Source organism: Rutilus rutilus (genome assembly GCF_951802725.1).
Source record: "Rutilus rutilus genome assembly, chromosome: 5".
Classification (NCBI taxonomy): Eukaryota; Metazoa; Chordata; class Actinopteri; order Cypriniformes; family Leuciscidae; genus Rutilus; species Rutilus rutilus.
In genome coordinates this window covers 11222441-11241647 of record NC_140213.1, presented here as the reverse complement: position 1 = coordinate 11241647, position 19207 = coordinate 11222441, and the positions used below count along the sequence as shown (strand labels likewise).

At 36.1% G+C, this 19207-nt stretch overlaps 1 protein-coding gene across 2 annotated transcripts in view; it reads right to left on the bottom strand.

The window, feature by feature from the left end:
- The window catches only part of hipk3b (homeodomain interacting protein kinase 3b), a 76311-nt gene that overhangs the window by 41430 nt on the left and 15674 nt on the right, over positions 1 to 19207 (bottom strand). The window lies entirely within an intron of this gene.

Genomic DNA, 19207 nt, shown 5'->3' with positions numbered 1-19207 from the left:
CTTCTTTCCTTCTAAGAGGTCATTGTACTATAAAAAAATTCCTCTAAGTTTCAGAACTCAAAACTTCCTCGTTAGTCCAAAAACAGCTTTCATTGATCACTAGAGTAGACTAACATTACCTTCCAAAGGATCCCACTGCTAGGGAAGTGGTTCTTTATTTTCAACTATGTGAATGTCTCAGTTGAGCATTATTTGTTTGTTCGGTACATTTCACTGAGGATTCTTTGGTAGCCTAAATCAGTTGCTCAAATCAGGGTAGAAAATGGCCTTTTATTCCTAAATTATTACCATTCTTTATGTAAAAATCATAAGCGCACATCAGAAAACATAAAAAAAGTTCATGACCCCTTTAAAAAGTGATTGAACATTCAGTTATGACAATTTCATTAAAAACGATGATGTAAAAAAAATAAAAATAAAACACAATAAGATCTAACATGCATTTGCAAAGTATATTACATTTTATATTAACTGACTTGGTTAATTTTACAAACGTACTCTACAGCACTGGGCAGAGAAACAAAAAGTACACAGAACTGCCAGGAAAAGGTTACTCACATGGACAATTTAATTTTTAATTTTTAATGTGAGGGGCACACAATCATGAAATTTAGAACACTCTTTCCCATTTGTACAGCGCAAGACCATAAAACTGATGCGATGAGTGACAGAGGTTCATGAACCTATTCAGCACAGACTCTGACTTCAGCAGGACAGGAGCTCACACTACAAATAATAATATGTTAGCGGATATTAGCGCATTAACTGTAAAAAAGGCATAATTTACAAGATCAATCTTGGATAAATATAATTTTTACCCAGCCAAAAAAGGTGTGCACAGTATAAAGGAAAAATATGAGTAAACAAAACATACAACAAATAAGAAATTAGTTTTCAATTAATTAACCTTAAACCTACAACATTTCAGTCACCAGCACACCAAAGAGCCTGTTTAAAATGTTTTTATTTAAATTAAATTACAACACACAACTATATATCTAAAAACATTTTGCTTTTGTAAAGGCTAAGGCAATGTATGTTAGTATGTAAGGTAAGGTATGTTAGTTTAGGGTAGGATAGGTCTCACGTGGGGTTACCAGGTCAGACAATGTAGACATGGTGACACAGGAAGCCCAGACTCCTTAGCAACGGATCACCACGTGATCTCATTGAATGGCATTAAGGTCTCTCCATGTGAGATCGAGGCGCTGCTCCAGTCAGCACTCACCTCAGTAAGTCTGTCTGAAGATAACTGTTACTCAGAGCTTATATTTCAATAATAGAAGTGTTTGTCCTTATGTAGTCTGTCTAAAAACAGTGACCTGACAACATAGGTAACAATTTTAGGCATCAAATGTGCATGCATCTTTACAGGAAAACCAAGACATTAGCTTAGCAACATGCTAACACCAATAAAGCTTGTTTAAAGTTCTACCCAAGCCGTCAAACTGACATCATCAGAAACACCAGAAACTACAGGGGAAGTACATTTTCGAATTTTTATTAAAGATTACAAAAGACAGTTTTATTTAAAAAAAAATTGTGAATCAACTTGCACAGATGAATTGTTCACCACAAGACAGTTACGTTATGTGTATAGTTATGTGCACTAACAAAGTAAACGGGGTACATTTTGATTTCATGCCGACATTACGCCTGAAATATCAGTTTTGGCATGAATGCTAAGTTCATGCGTACACCTGAGGGCTATACATTTTTTCTACTGTCCAGCAATCATTTAATAAAAACATAGTTTCTTGTAGTTTAATAATCACATTAGGTTGCATTTCCCAGCCCTAAATTTAAAGGGATAGTGCACCCCAACATTTTTTGATCATTTACACACCCTCATGTTGTTCCAAACCTGTAGGCCTATGAGTTTATTGAGTTTATTTTGAAGAATGTCAGTAACCAGACAATTGACAGCACCCATTGTCTTCCATAGTATTTTTTCCTACTATGGAAGTCAATGGGTGCCGTTAACTGTCCGGTTACCAACATTCTTTAAAGTATCTTGAAAATGTTCATTTTTGGGTGAACTAAAAGGCTTAGTTCTCCCAAAATTGAAATTTATGCCATTCATTACTGACCCTCGTGTTGTTCCACATCCGTAAGATCTTCGGAACACAAATAAAGATAATTTTTAATGAAATCCGAGAGCTTTCTGTCCCTCCTTAGAGATCCAACACAACTTACACATTCAAGGCCCAGAATGATAGGAATGACATCATTTAAGTAATCCATGTGACTCCAGTGGTTTAACCTCAATTTTATGAAGCAACGCGAGTGCTTTGTTTGCAAAAAATAAATAAATTAAGACCTCTTAAAATGATCATTAGCCGTGTTTCCACTGTCAGGCCAGAGCAGGGCGTGCTAGTGTGTGCTAGGGCCAGTCTGGAGACGGCAGCGCCGGATGATTCTGAAAGCATTAAAGACTTTTAAAATAATTTACCTCAAAACTCACTTTCATGTTTGAATGCCTTCTGTTTGGGATCCGATGTGGATTCTGATCACCGTAAAAAGTAGAAATGTTTATACGCGATGCAAAAGACTATGCAAGCTAACCATTACCATAGTATACACAAAATCAGACAAATCATAAAGGCTATCACAATCCTGTTTTATTTTATCTGTCAGTAGCCTACGTCTCGTCTCTTTCTACTGGACTTTTTTTTTCCTTTTTCCACCTTAGAAACATTGCTAAGCTACGTAATATGCTATCAGTTTCTGATGCAGAAAAGTTAGTTCATGCATTCATGACCTCGAGACTAGATTACTGTAATGCTTTATTAGCTGGTTGTCCTGCATCCTCAATAAACAAGCTTCAGTTAGTCCAAAATGCAGCCGCTAGAGTTCTTACTAGATCAAGAAAATATGATCATATAACACCGATTTTATCATCACTGCATTGGTTACCTATAAAGTTCCGTATTAATTACAAGGTATTGCTACTGACTTATAAAGCCCTAAACGGCCTAGCTCCAGTCTATTTAACGGATCTTCTATCGCCCTATAATCCATCGCGCTCTTTAAGATCACTAAATTCGAGGCTTTTGGTCATACCTAGGATATCCAGATCCACCAAAGGAGGGAGAGCATTTTCACATTTAGCCCCAAAACTCTGGAATAGTCTTCCTGACACTGTTCGTTGCTCAGACTCACTCTCCCAGTTTAAAACTAGATTAAAGTCGCATCTCTTCAGCCAGGCATTCATATAATATTTATAATATCTTACAGTTCAAACTACAATCCGGCCTCTAGTTCATAAACGCCAGAGGAGAACTGGCCCCCGACTGAGCCTGGGTTCTCCCAAGGTTTTTTTTTCTCCATTAGGTCACCTGATGGAGTTTTAGGACACCATTAGGTCACTTGATGGAGTTTTTCGGTTCCTTGCCACTGTTGCCTTTGGCTTGCTCAGTTGGGGATATTTTGGGGATATTTAATTTGATTTTATCAATCAATAAGTTCCACTAGAAACAAACCTTGTTGTATTATTTTAATTTAATACTGTGAAGCTGCTTTGATACAATCTGTATTGTGAAAAGCGCTATACAAATATACTTGACTTGACTTGACTTGAACTATCATAAAATAAAGCAACTTTCTTTTCGGGAGCTTCCTCTGTTTCTCTGAATGAAAATATAGGCTAACTGTAGCCTACTGGGAGAGAATGCTAAAGCTCATCAGGTCATATTTTTGGTGGCATATTTGTAGAAATAATCATTCTTTCTAAATGTGATGTAAATATGTCCTGTAACTACCAAATAAACAGAAACAGCCTCGACTGAATAAGTAAGTGTGTCCTCTTTCTTTTGTGAAATAGACCTAACGGTAAAGCACTTTATTTCTGTGTGACTAATGTGCAATTTTGACACAAATGAATAAATTATGGTCAATGTATCACTTTTTATTGTAAATGTGGTAAAACATCGATTCTTGGGTTTTAAATATTCAAGCAAACAATGAAAATGCCAGCAAACAGTCACTTTTATCATGTTTGATTTGCGATCACGCTGTTTCCAGTGATTTCTTTCTGATTAGTTTTCTGATAAAACTTCCATTTGTTGGTGAAATGATGGGTTAGTGTTACGTTGTTCCAGAGAGGCGTGTTACATATACATACACACATATATATATATATATATATATATATATATATATATATATATATATATATAAAATAAACACATTGCATACCCTTGCGTAGTAAAAAAACAAACAAAAAAAAACACCCAAAAAAAAAACCCCGACTGAGAACAGTTTCAACACGGTCATACATGAGGTTCAGTTTCGGTTTGGATGCTGCCTAGGAATGTGGCGGCCTATGTAGCATGGCATCCAACTAAAGTTTGAATAAAAAAGGAAGAACCTATACTTTTACTGTATGTGGGGAACTAATGTGCATCAATGTTAGACATGCATAACACTCAGTAAAAAAAATAAAAAAAATAACCTGCATTAAGCCACCTACTACAAGATCCTTACATCAAACGAAGGAATTCAGAGAGCTTCCCGACGTCTCCATGCATAAAGCAGTTCAAACTGCACCAGCCGCAGGGTGATGATCCACTGCAGTTCTCATATATCGTCTCTCCCTCATAAACAGGTGAGAGCCAATCTATTAACGGCATCTCCATCCATATATCTGATCTGTCTCTGAGGGGCGGCACTAAATAATCACGGTAGTGAAAATATCTGCCCAGAGTGATTGCATACAGTAATGAAAACAGGTATTTTTGGAGGGCACAATAAGCTACATGGTTGTGGTTGATTTTTGTGATATATCTCGCAACCCTTTACTTAAAGATTTAATGAAAAGAATACGTTTTTGTGAGGAAAGAGTTCTGAAGATAGTCGAAGGAGAGCTGCACAATTAAGGCCCGGGTATACTTCATTTTCCGTGCACCGCTTCGTCTCGCGCACTGCACTCAACTCAAGTGCAAGCCTTTCAAACTAAACTCTTTTGGCGTCACACAGACAAGTGCACGGACCATGGTGGGACACGGACGGCCGAAGTAAACTTTGGGGTTTTTTTTGCAGACTGAAGAGCATCTATTGTATATGTTTATGTGTTGGGAGTCATTTAATAAAGTGAAGTGGTTTGAATTACACACCTTGTAACAGTTTTATTTTACTTTAGAAATGAAAGATATTTTGCATCCATTTTGTCGAGTGCCTTGGCTTGATACGTTTTTTAAGAGTCGCATTTTCGCTACATCCAAAGAGCACTGGGATACAGGTTTTTAACTCCCGTGCAGACACCCCCAGACCCCAGTTTGTGAACCACTGGTGTAAACAACAGTCTGATAAATATAAAAACAAGTCTTGAAAGTTTCAGGTTCAAATGAACAAGAACAGTAGTAAAGAATCCTAGGAAAAGCTAAACACAGGGTTCATACAGATTTTTAAGAGTGTAATTCAAGCACTTTCCCAGCACTTTCAAGCAGTGGCAGTCTGTTTTTCAAGGGTGAGGAAGTGGTTAAAAATGAAATATAGCCTAATAATTATAATTTACTTAAAGAAAATCATTATTCATTATTGGCCACACACTGCAGTTTAAATGAACATACACACTGTGTCCATATACAATGTCTAACTGCTGTCTCAACCAACCAATCAGACTCCAAAGTACCAGTAAATATAAAAAAAAAATAATCATAGAATGTTTTAAAATTTGAAAATGTGTTGAAAAAAATATTAAATTAACATAAGCAGAAAAGGGGGAAAAAAGTGCAATAATCCAAAAAATGTGCCATTTTTAACTATGATCAATATTTTGGCAACAGCTACATGTTTAAACCAGAAATAACATCGGATAAAATTAAGAACATTCATGTCATAAGAGAGGAAGCTCAAACTGAATGCTGATCTAAATTCAGCTCCATGCATAGTATGGCCTATATGATGCCATCAGTGCACAACTATTTTTGTATTGGCATTCAAAATATCCTCTTGCCTCACAGGCTTACTTTTCATTAACCCAGCAGTGGGACAGGCAAGGAAACGTGCTTCTGCCCTATCATACAGTGGCTATACAGCACCTGTGGGCCTGTTCCCAGAATATTTACTGAAGTCTGGTAATGAAAACCAAAGTCAAAGTAATAAATGAGTAATAAGACTCAAAGTCCATGGAGTCTATTTAGCAAAAATATGGAAACCAATAAATTACCGGTAGTGGATAAACTGCTTTTATTTTTTAAATGTAATTGCAATACATGTAATGCAATAAAATGTAAACAAAAACTGCTTTTAAATACACTATAGGCCTATATATTTAATATATTACTTTTATATATTACAAATTTTATAAATTTTCTTATTCTGATAAAACTCCACCATAAAGAGACTCAAAATTATTTTTAGATGGTGGCATGTTCCCTTTACTCCCCATACCCCTCCCTTTACCTCTCTACAGATAAAGCATTGTCGGGATAATTCCGGTTCGAGTGGCTCCGATAAAAATTCTGTATTCATTTTAAGGCCAGAAAAGTAGTATGTTGAGGGTTGATTTGTAGGGAAGGACTACACGCCTGCGCACATATATTCAAACGCACATACCTATAGACTGAACTCGTAATACACATGTGCACGCCATCGGCGTTCTCACTGGTTCGCGTTTTTGAAGTTTGCGCAGAAAGAACTTAAGAGTTTTCTGTTCAAACGGTGTCGTGTTAGCAGCCCCTAAGTTAATAACTAATGATCATTGCGACGGAAGTGAATCAATCAAACTAACTTTAGCTGGACAATAACTTTATTCTAGAGCTGCTATAAAGCCAAAACACTTTACTTTAATTTCCTATTATCAATGTAAAGCCGATTTGGAACAATCTACATTGTTAAAAGCACTATATAAATGAAGATGACTTGACGTGTGTTTACTAAACATCAACACTTGATGCTGGTGGTCTAATTGTGGAAAAAGTGGAATAGCCATAGATTCACTGAATTATTCTTTTTAGTTCCACAGAAGAAAATTATACATCTTTCAAACAACATGAGGGTTAAGAAATGATACAATCTGCATTTTTGTCTGAACTTACACTTCAAAAGTGAACAGTAAGATGAACCTTGACAACCTTTTCTTTACACAATCATTGGTCTCACTTGTTTCGGCCCTCTCGCATGAATGTGAAACCCAGTATTTTGAGGTCTTAACGTGCAATCTGTGAAACCAAACGCCCATGCGTTACTTCAACATGATCCCTGATAAGTAGCTAAGCGGCATGAACCTTGTGTGGGTGTATAAAGTAAGGAAATGTCCATGCTCATTCTAATGTTAAGTTTTCTCTTGGTAAAGAGCTTTTAGCTGAATGCAAACAAAAATAAATCTATCAATGTCACTAAGGCTGACAGTAACCAGCAACCACAGAAGCTCTTTAAAATGAAAACATCATAAGAGTAGACTACTTTTCCACAAAGCTCACACTTTTTAAAGCAATAAGCTTATGATAATATATTTAGAAGAAAAAGAAATGGCAAGCTAAAATCTCACATGGAGGTGTGGTACCTGAGAATAATAAAGAACTTTTGAAACCAAACACACTGATTGTCATGTTCAAAGCCCTATAAAGATCAACCTTATAACCATTATCGCAGTGAGACAGACATCACAAATTCTTAGGAGGCTGAAAATGTTTTGATATAATTACATAAAAAAAATGCAATATGAAACTTATTGGTTGATAATACAGTGAGTCTCACAGACAGGTTGGAACTAGATGGCAGCCCTGCCGGGAAAGTATTCCGCAGAGACCAAAGGAAATTCCCGGGTACTTTGTCATGAAAAAGTCTTTCAGTGGAAGTGTATAGGACACCAAACAAGACTCCCTCCAGATGAATTCGGTAAAGTTTCCAGAAAGCAGGTTGATCTATTTGAAGATTAAGAAAAAAAAAAAGAAAAAAAGAGAAAAAAACACCTGGAGCATATTCTTCAAACTCAAACCAAAGCCAGATCTACTGCATTTTGATAAGATCCAAGACAAACATACCCTTCATGTCTCCAGCATGGCTCAACATGGACACTATTTCATTAGAAAGAGGTCAAACGATTCATCGGTTTTGCCGATTTATCGGTACCAATAGTTGATTGGTGGAACTATCCTTATCGGCAAAAATCCATACCGATAGTTTTTCCGGGTTGCATCCGTTGCTGGAGCGGCTGAGAAGAGTGTGCTGTCATTACACAGAGCGAGAGCGTTAAGAAGAGTGCGCTGTCATTACAAAGAGCGAGAGCGGCCTCTAGAGGTGGAATAAAACTGTCACTGGCTGAGTTGTTTACATTAACACGCGAGGCAGCGCAGCACGGAGAGAACACACTTCACGGAGAGCGCTGACACTTCAGATGCGCATTTAAAACACTGACAGCGAAACGGTATGAATACAGAACACTAAAGTACCAGGGTTTTTCCTGCATAGAGAATTACGAGCCTCACTCAGTCAAATTTCGTGCCGCCTCCTACTCTTGACAAAACTCAGACAGACAGTCACATGCTCAGATACACTTTTTCCACCGTGACGGTTCTGTTGCGGGTTCTCGGCCTGTGTCCATTCTCAAACCGTATAGTTTGCTGATAGTGCTGCACGGATCATAATCTGCGGGTCGGGCGGGCCAAGTAATAAAAACATAACATTCCATTTAATCAAGGGTGGATGACAGATAAATAATTATAATGTGTTGAGTTTATTAAAGACCCTCATCACGGTAAAACGCAATGAACGTGCATCACTCTTTTACTTTAGTTTTCAACAACGTAATTCTCTTCAGGGAAAACCAATCGAGGAAAACATAACAGGGCTCGACATAAACGCTTGTCCGGGACACGTGTGTTTTTTGAAGGGGGGTCAATGACGTATAAGGATTTTCAACAGGCCAATTTAAAAAAAAAAAAAAAAAAAAACCTGTTGCAATTGTTAAAACATTAAGGATGTTGTGTACACCTAAATTCATTTTAAAAATTAAATTTAAGTGATTTTAGTGTTTTTTCATCTAGATGAATTGTCCGTAGCCTTAAAAAATGTCATGTGGTGCGACCATGATTTATCTTAAAATGTATTAATTTCCTTAACATGCTTAAACATTATTGTACAAGTTCTTGGTAATTAGCCTAAAGTGTTTAGAAACACTAAATAATGATCTCATTTTTTGTTCTATAATTTCCGAGTTGCCTTCTTAAATCTAGTTAACAGACTTATTTTTCCTGTAAATCACATAAAACTGATAGAAACGCCCCTCTGTTCTGTGCGTACACCGTAACACAATAACCATAACGCGTTGTTCATTATAAACGTGGGATTATGAATTATATTGAGAACGCCGTACATAGAAAACATGCCGTAATGTACCCTGAGTGTAAACAGCCGCATTCATCGTGAAGCGTGCAGCAAGCGATTTGCAAAGATTAATATAAATATTAATATAAAGGTTAATAAAACGTTACACTCACTTCTTCTTCTGGAGGTGCAGCAGGAACACGAATAGTTGGTACCGATCCTTTTTTCAGGAGAAGCTTCTTAGCAAAACCAGCTTTTTACTGACCCTCGAGCAGTCTGGTGTGTGAAATGATTCGCGCAAACATGAAAGCATTGACGTTGATCGTGGGGAATATTCCCTTCGAAAACAAACTCAGCCACTGTGTCTTCAGCGGTTCGGATTTAGGAACATCAAAATGACTGCTGTGTTCCTTATTACACCCAAGAACAGAACACCACAGTCGCTTAGACACCATTCTGCTCATAGACAGTGCTCCAGCATATCAACAATGACCGCGCCGGTCCGCGCGGACTATGATTGACAGCTCGCTCACGAGCGAGGGCGGGTCTGTGTTGAAACGCTGCTGTCAATCAACAATGGTGGGAGGGGCGTCGATTTTGTGACGTCACAAAATCGAATGGCTTGATTTGAGATGGGGGAAAACATAAGAAGATAAAAAAAAAAAAAAAAAAAAAAAAAAACCCTGGATGGATTTTTATCATTTTATGATGGTTGTGTACAGGCACTGCCAACACACATTTCAGTACAATCAACTTATAAAAGTGCATGTACCATTATATGACCCCTTTAAGAATTTGAAATTAAAGATGGAGCATACATTAAATAAAATTAGGGAAAAAATACCTTTATAAAGGTTAAAAAAAAAAAAAAAAATCTGATAAGAGTGTTTTCCAACAGTGTTGTAATGAAACATTTACAATTTAAATTTGAAGGGAGTAAAGCCTCTGTTTAGGCTATTAAGGAAATGTAATTTAAACCTTTGTTTTAAATAAATGTTAATTTTAAATCAGCCTACTTCAGTGTGATATGTTACCATATTCTCCTGCTTAACACTGAGAATTTGAATAATTGTAATGTGATGATCAGATGCAGATATCTAAATCAAAGAATATCATAGTTTGGGCAGTTGGCGGGTGGATTATTTTTAACAGCGGATTCAGGTGACTCAGTGCACCAGATTAATGAATTTATCTTTATAAATGTACAAAATTTTCTTCCGGGAGGCATGCCCCCGGACCCCCCTAGAGGTACCGAGCTACACCCACAAAAATACTGTGGGAAACACAGTAGGCTATATGATGGTCTACAGAAAATACAAATTTAATTATCTAATTATTAAAATACATTATCAGGATTTTACCACCTCTACCTCGTTTTGAGCCAGGAAAAACCCTGAGTGCATACTGCCATATCATTATAAAGTAATTAAATTGTTGACTAGATGCTGCATTAGCAGGGAAGGAACAGAAGCATGTTTGTTGTCAAGGTGGTGATGACTCTAACATTAGTACCTCGAGCGGTTAAAACAATGTGACAAAAATACACGCAAACCTGACTCAAATGTTTAATGTTGCAATTGTTACCATCTATTTGCATTAGTTTATATCCAGCTGGTCACTTGTATGCATTCATTAGTCGGCAAAGTTGCATATTTAAAGCTAGTGACGTGATTGCTTTCTCAACATTGATATGTTCATGCAGCAGACAGAAACAAACAAATCAGTAACGCATTCGATTCAATTATTTTTTATCACTGCAATACATAGTTATTTTGATTAGATAATCATCAAGTGTTCTAATATAGAATCAAATAAAGTGAGACTATACATTTATGCAATTTTAATTACATTTTTAGCAAGGTTAATAAATGTTGTAGAACATTTTGTCCATTGTTAAGTTTGTTAATGTCAAAATTTACTAATGCATTTTAAATTGAGTTATTTTTTTATTTTTTTATCTGTTAACCTTAGTTAATGTACTATGGACTAACATGAATGATCAAGGTACAATCGTCTTGCTCAAATATTTATAGCCTACATGCTGTAAAAAAGAAAAAAAAGGAAAATATAGGCCTATATATATAGCATGATGCATATAGTCCATGAAAGCTAGCTAATACATCCTTGTTAACAAATGGGACTTGCAAAGCGTTACCTATGAAATGTACCTATGTTTCTAGGTTATAGCAAAAAAAATAAAAAATAAAAAATAATAATAATTTTTATGTAACTATTAAACATTAAACTGTTTAATGTTTAAATTATTTTCTGTAGAATTCGTTCTGTAGATCTTCTCATTTTAATATATTCATATTTATGTATATATGAAGAGTTCAGATGCAAAAACCTCTAAGTGCCATCTGAAATTTTCTTCTAGAATGATCAAGCTCGTATATTTAAGTTCAGTAATTTCACTTAAATGGCAATGAAAATTACCTATTAATTGTAATTTAAGTGAAATTACTGAACTTACACAAGCTTGATAAAAAAAATGATCATTCTAGAAGAAAATATCAGATGGCCCTTAGAGGTTTTTGCATCTGAACTCTTCATATATTTATATTCATATTCATAAATATCATATTTATATTCATATTTATATATTTATTTCATTAACACATTTCAGTTCAGCACTGTTTTATCCAGTATCCATTTTAAAAATATCGGTCGATTAATCCGTTATCGGCACGTACGGTTAAACCTAAATATCGGTATAATCCACTATCGGTTGACCTCTACTATTAGCAAACAGAGGCAACCTGCCCAGATCAAGCAAACAGGCAGAATCCCCTTTCATCACAGGACTGTAATCTGAAGTGCATCATTAAGATTTAGCCTAGGCCTAACTAACATTTTGCAGTAATATTTTACTGTCACCAAAAACCCTCAAATTTAAAAAAAGGCCTGAAATTTTACAAAAACCTAAATTCATTAATTCACCCACTTTATTTCCTTATTCTAGCTTACAGCTACAATGATGGAGGAAGATAAGCGGAATTTTTCTGATTCACATACTAGTTCTCTTTTGAGATCACTTCTGGGAAGTGCAACTAAACAAAGACTAATACAGAATCTGATCCCAGAAGGAGGGGGTGAATTCTTAACTCTGTGACCTTGTGAGAGGGATTCCCATAAAATCCTAACATCTGTGGTTTACTTCCAGTATGCTGAATTAAAGGACACTCCAAGTTCTAAACAGTAAGTCTAACAACAACATGTTGCAAACTGTTCCCTGTTGAGTTGGTAGAGGTCAAACAAGATTAGCTGAGTGAAGAGACAAGTAGTCCTAGAAAGAAGAAAAATTATATGCTTCAAATATAAAACATTAAGACCATTCCAAGCTAAAATAAACATTGGGTTCTACCAGACTTATTGTCTCACTGACTGTTTACTTCAGTAAGCTTGAGAGTTTTTATTTTATTTTTTTACTTAGTATTAGTTTGTGATATTGAAACAACTGTATCAAATTACTATATCATTAAAACCTTATTTAAAAGCAAAAATAGCTGTATTGTGATATATTGTTATTGTGAAATAAAATCACTCATTGGATTATTTTGGTCATAGCATTTTCATTTAACAAATCTTATATTACTGAAGTGTTGAAAACAGCTCATAGTAACAGAACGCAATTGTACATAGGGGTTAAAGGGGTCACATGATGCGTTTTAATGTTTTCCTTTAGTGTGTAATGTAGGCTCTGTTTGTGCATGTATACGATATGTAGTTACAAAGCCCAGTCCCCCACAAAGCAATGTATTCTATCTAACAGAGAACACTGATCTAGATCTACCTAAAGAGCCTCGATCAAAGTCCAGAGATTATTTCCTCAAACGTCCACATCATAATGTGAAATATTAGCATAATGCCCGCCAAAAGGCATACACAAAGAAAGAAGGTAAGGTTTCAGTGAATTAAAGTGTTGTTGATATATAGCGGAGACGCTGTGTGTTTGGATGTGAAGGCAAAACCGCTTTTGCTTTCAGAGTTTAAGATTTATTTATAAAGCTGTTCTCAACCCCAAAAATTGCTTGTGCATTTTACAAACGACAGCTTCCTGAACCTGGAAAAGTACAACACAGACTATACAAAGATTACTTGCCACTCTGAAACGTTCTGCTCAAGTCGTGCTTGCAAAGTTAGCATTTTCAGAATTCGACTCGGCCTCAAACTAATTCGGTAAAACCGACAACATTATTATTACATTATTAACTTTGTGTTTACAAATGCTTTAGAAGCCTTGGGAAGCTGTAGCATGTGATTATGGGCCGTTCATTTCCAACACATTTGAGGTGGCCAATCACAACGCACTGGGTCAGCTGGCCAATCAGAGCACTCTGAGCTTTCCGGAAGGAGGGGCTTTGTATACATCAGTGCAGACTGGGAATAAAGGAGCAATGTACAGAATGTGAAAAATAATGTGTTTGTTTTTTACATTAAAGCATGTTAAGCTATTATATTACACCCAATAATCAAAATAATGAACATTTAAAATAGCATCATATGACCACTTTTAAAGTAACAACGCTACTTTTTCCTCCACTGTCCATCTCAAACAGGCCTTGACAACACTAAGAATCCTTGATATACTACAATGGGCTTGGTTGAAAAAAAAAAAAAATATATATATATATATATATATATATATATATATATATATATATATATTGAATTGTAAACTTTGACTTTGGTTACAGCACATAGATAGGATTGGTCGTACTTGAACAGTCATTCAGATGTTTATAAAAACCCAATAACTTAATAGTGCTACTTCACCTTAAAGCTCACAGAGGAGAGCAGATGATGTCAGAATATAGGGGATCCTCTAGATGAAATAGATTCTTTTTTTCCCCCACTATTATTACATTTATAAGACAATTTACTTTGTTCATCTTACGGGACACAATTTGATTGCCCTTGTTTGCCATGTTGCCAACGTTAGCAGATAAATGATTGATGAGGTAGGCTAAAGTTTCCAACTCAAACAGAACATGGTCAAAGAGATACCAAGTCAATGGTTATTCATGCCAAATTATCATGGAAAAAAACCCAACATGAGAAGAACCTGTCTCTCATAAACTGGCTCCAGAAGTTCATTTTCATCACTTAGGCTACTGCGACAGGATTGATGTCATATCCAAATTATAAGTCACATGGACTACATTTTTATGGCTTTTTGGAGCTTATTTACATAATTTCGACATTCAGCAAATATAAAAATTGCTGACAATTTAATTTAATTGTTTGCCATTTTCATAAAATTCTGATTGCATTTTTAATGAAAGGTTTGGGGCTAAATTTCTGAGATTGCTGGAACACACCCGCTTTTTAAATTCCTGTCTATCTATATTCCCGCTTCTAAAAGCAACAAAACAGCTGACGCTGGAAGACAGTGACCTTGACTGAGCGCAAAGGGGATCACTAGTATTTTGCTCTGCCTTATTTCACTTTGACTGCCAGCACACTTCACCATCTATAGAAGTCAAACTGAGTTGGCCATCCTCCCATCAGCTAATTTTAGGTAGTAGTTTCCAGAGTACAGCCCCCGCAGTGAGTTTGAGAGAACTCTCCCTAGAGCAGCCGAAACGGGGGTGAGATTGGATCACTTTCACGTGACATAGGTTTGGGTTTAGAGGGTGGAGAAAATGTATTGAACAAGTGTTTTGGCAATTCCATGTTTATATTATATTTATAATCATATCCAGAGAGTTCTCATTCTTAATGGTTTCAAGCATATGCAAAAAAAAAAAAAAAAATCCCCACCCACACTTGCACTGCGGTTCATCTTAAATCTGACGACATCTATACTATGGTTTGTTGAAAATAATGTGTAAAATAGACAGTTCGGCTAATGTATGTTTCGGTCAATGGATAGGCTACGCATTCTATAATAAATATATTTAGGATACTGTTTTTCATACAAATACCATAGAAACCATTTAGTTACATTTTACCATTGTAGTGAGGTCCTATATGCGTGGTTTTTACTGTGGTTGTCATGATCTAAATCATTGTATGCTATGGAAGACCAATGGTTTAATAAAACTCAAAGTCAGAATATTTAAATTTTACCATATAAAAATGAGGTTGTTACAATTTTTACAGATGTTACTGTTTAAATTTACATCTGCATCCTAACTCAAGCTACTACTACTGTCAACTCAAGCTACTGAAACACAAAACATATAATATTAATATTGCAGCCTGCTGCAAACTGTGCCAAAGATACGTGCCATCAAAGTTAGGCAACACAATCCTGTTTCATGACTTGAAACCACATCACCCGTTAGCAATTGCTAAAATTGATAACATTTAATTAATAAAAAAAATATATTTATTGTGTTAAGGAAAAATGACTGAAAAAGTGTAAAGAATTAAAACACGAAGTGTTTGTCATGTTTTGACAATAAAGAGTAGTTTAAACCCACAATTAACGGTCTGGTTTCAACAACTTTCACTTTGGAGCAAAAATCAGCCTTTAAACTTGAAATTTTTTATATATATATATATATATATATATATATATAATAATCACGATCCACAATCTTATGACGATTCTTTTTCATGTTGGTTTTAAAAGATTATTTTGCAAGTCACTGAGCAGTAGAGCCAAACTTCCCTAACAAGTTCCCTATGTTACATATTTTACCTTAAAGCTAACAAAAGAAAAAAGAATGACAGACCATTTAGGCCATTTAGGTATAAAATCGTATTTCACTTTATTTTATTTCATTATTTTATCTTTGTTATTAAAAATAAGAACAAAGATGCAAATTACAAATAATTATACAAATACAATAAGGCTACGTTCACACTGCAGGCTGAAACGACCCAATTCCGATTTTTTTGCCCCTATGCGACCTGTATCTGATCTTTTCATGACAGTCTGAACGACACAGATCCGATCTTTTCAAATGCGACCCAGGCCACTTGGGTATGTGGTCCCAAATCCGATACATATCCGATCTTTTGAAATGCGACTTCAGTCTGAACGGCCAGGTCGCATGTATCCGACCCGCACGTCATTGATACGCGAAAAACGGCATAATTCTGCATTGAAGTAGTCGTCGGTTTGAAAACGGACTGCATATTCGTCGAGCTGAGGTAAATCTGCCGAACGGGTCGACCTCGACGAGCCCGTTAATTAAAAAAAAAAAAAAAAAAAAAAAAGCCCACGGCCAATATACGTTATGTTAACTTTATTTGTGCTGAATCTGATATTAGATAGGTCAGCGGCTGCTGTCTGACTCTTGTGTAACGGTCGCTGCGTGCGCTTGTGTGTGTGTGTGTGTGAGAGTGAGAGAATCACAGTTAGGTTTAGCTACTTCCGCAAACAACAAGTGACGTCGTTGACCGTTGAGTACTCTTCTGCGCATGCGGGTCACTTCTGGGTCATTTCACGTTCACACAGGAGATCACAAAAGGTCGCATTTAATTGGAAATGTGAACGGCCTTGCAAAAAAATCGATTTTTTTCAAAAAATCGGAATTGAGCATTAAGCCCTGCAGTGTGAACGTAGCCTAAGATACAAATAAAATAAATAATGCTTTACTATTTTTACAGAAGGTGTATTTACTGTAACAGTATCATTCAAGTAAAAAACTGAATAAACAATGTAATAAAAAAACTATAGGCTATAGATTTTACTAAAGGAATTAAATATACATTGATTCTTAAAGCTACAGAAATGATTCAGTCAAGAGTAGGGATGCACGATGATATCGGCACAACATCGGTATCGGCCGATAAAAGCTTTAAATGACCATCATCGGCATCGGCCGATATGAATATTTCTGCCGATGAGCCTTGCCGATAGGGTGGCGTGTTTCCTATGTGCACGTGACGACCGTGAACATAGCATGAGTGCCAGCAACTTAAACTTCCAACATGTGGAGGCATTTCTAGCATGAGCATCAGTTTGGTTTGAGATGTGCTGGGGACAGAGACGCATTCGCAAGTGCATTTTCAGAAGTGCTGGGTAGAATGCCGCAGTATTTTTTTTTTTCTTTCGTGCAGGTCATGTTTCGAAAGACGATGTCCTGTAGCTTACTTATGTAAACTCTCCAAGCTACTATGCTCTCCACAGAGCATAAAATATTCATTTTATTTTATTTTTCGTGTTCGCATTTATGAGGAAAAACAGTGACAGTTCTCGGTTACAGACGTGAACGCTCTGAAAGCGGCACTGATAGAGACTGCTTTAAAACTTCCACAGAGACCTCAAACAGAAAGCACAAAGCCTTTCTAAGTGAATTTCGTTTTGTATTAATTGTATCTTAATTTTAAAAAATGTTTAATCAACCAATTGCCTGGATTTAGCCTAATAAATAATAAGTAAACCAGATAATAGATATCACGACACAGAGGCGCGCGCGTGAACTGGAGTTCGTCTCATAAATGAAACGAAACTCAGCATATAGCTTACTTGCCTCACAGACCTGATAAATATATCTATTATCTACAGAACGTTTGAAATCATATTTTTTAAACATAACAATTCAAAACGAAAGAAAACTATGTAATCCGAAATGTGCATTTCTCCCTGGCGCGTTCACTGTGTCGGCTGCAAAGATGAAGTTGACTGACTCGCGAGCCTACTCCGAAGATCGCGAGTCAGTCAACTTCATCTTTGCAGCCGACACAGAAAACACTTGTTTATTAATAAACAATTAAAATGTCTCCTTGCTATATTTGACATATTCATAATCATTACTTTTGCGCTTCTCTGTGACAACTTTTAGTTGCTTTATTGCAGTGTTGTGCCTGAACGCGTTCATTGAACGATAGTTCATGAACTCGTTCATATTTTGGGCGAACGTGAACTGAACGTACCGCATTACTGCCTGATGAACGTTACTGTGAACTCGTTCATTCTGGTGTCTGTGAACGCCACGCTCTCTCAGTTTAACTTCGTTCAGTAGGATGCCAGATTTCTATAAAGCCTTCCAGGCGAAAACCCACCTAAAACACACCGTAAACCGCCCTTAATATGTAGCGGAAAAAACACCCAATCTGGCAACACCAGCCACCCGTGTTCGACCTCTTGTTCGATCTCGTTCATCAAAATGAACAAATCTTTTTTCGAGTCATTTCGTTCATTTAAGGGGCTTTAAATGTTACTATTAACTGGCAAATTCCCCGAACACATCCACCTACGCAATCTTGATCATATTCTGAATTAAGAAATCATTATAATGCAGTCAAAAATCGTTTACAGGGAACATAAATAATTACTTCACCTCGAGTCTTTCATGAACGACTCATCACTTACGTTACAAATCAAAACAAAAAGCAGCAAGGAGGCGTCGTATGATCATTTAAACGAGTTTTATGATAAGGTCGGTGAAGATGGGAAAAAATCTGACGCATATCTTCAGTGTTAAAACTGATAAAATAATTGTCTGTGGGGGCTGTGGTAATCATTTTGAAAAATAATATCTCGCAACAACATGGAAAAAAAGAACTATGAACTAGTTCATTTTTGGAACTGTGAACTTAGTTCAAAATTTTGAGTAGGCCTATATGAACTATGAACTGAACTAGTTCATTTTAAAATTTGTGAACTGAACTTTGAACTAGTTCATGTAGAAAGTGAACTTTCCCAACACTGCTTTATTGGCAGCGCCACCCTTACATGTTACAGTACATGAACGGGTCACCACCGCATCAGCACCGAAAACAGGGGAGCATTTGGTAGACCTGTTCAAGTAGGAGAAGATGTAAAAAAATGTATTTGAATTTTTTTCTTCTATTTATTTTACTTCTAAGGACTGAAGTTTAATGTCTGAACTTAAAAATAAACTGTGGCAATGGCATAAATAATTTACCTATTTTTCAGGGGTGAATGTCTGTCTACATTTGTAAAATTATACATTTATGGTAGAATCAAATGTTGTTTTGTTTGTCTTGTAAATTGCCTTATCTACAACACATGAGT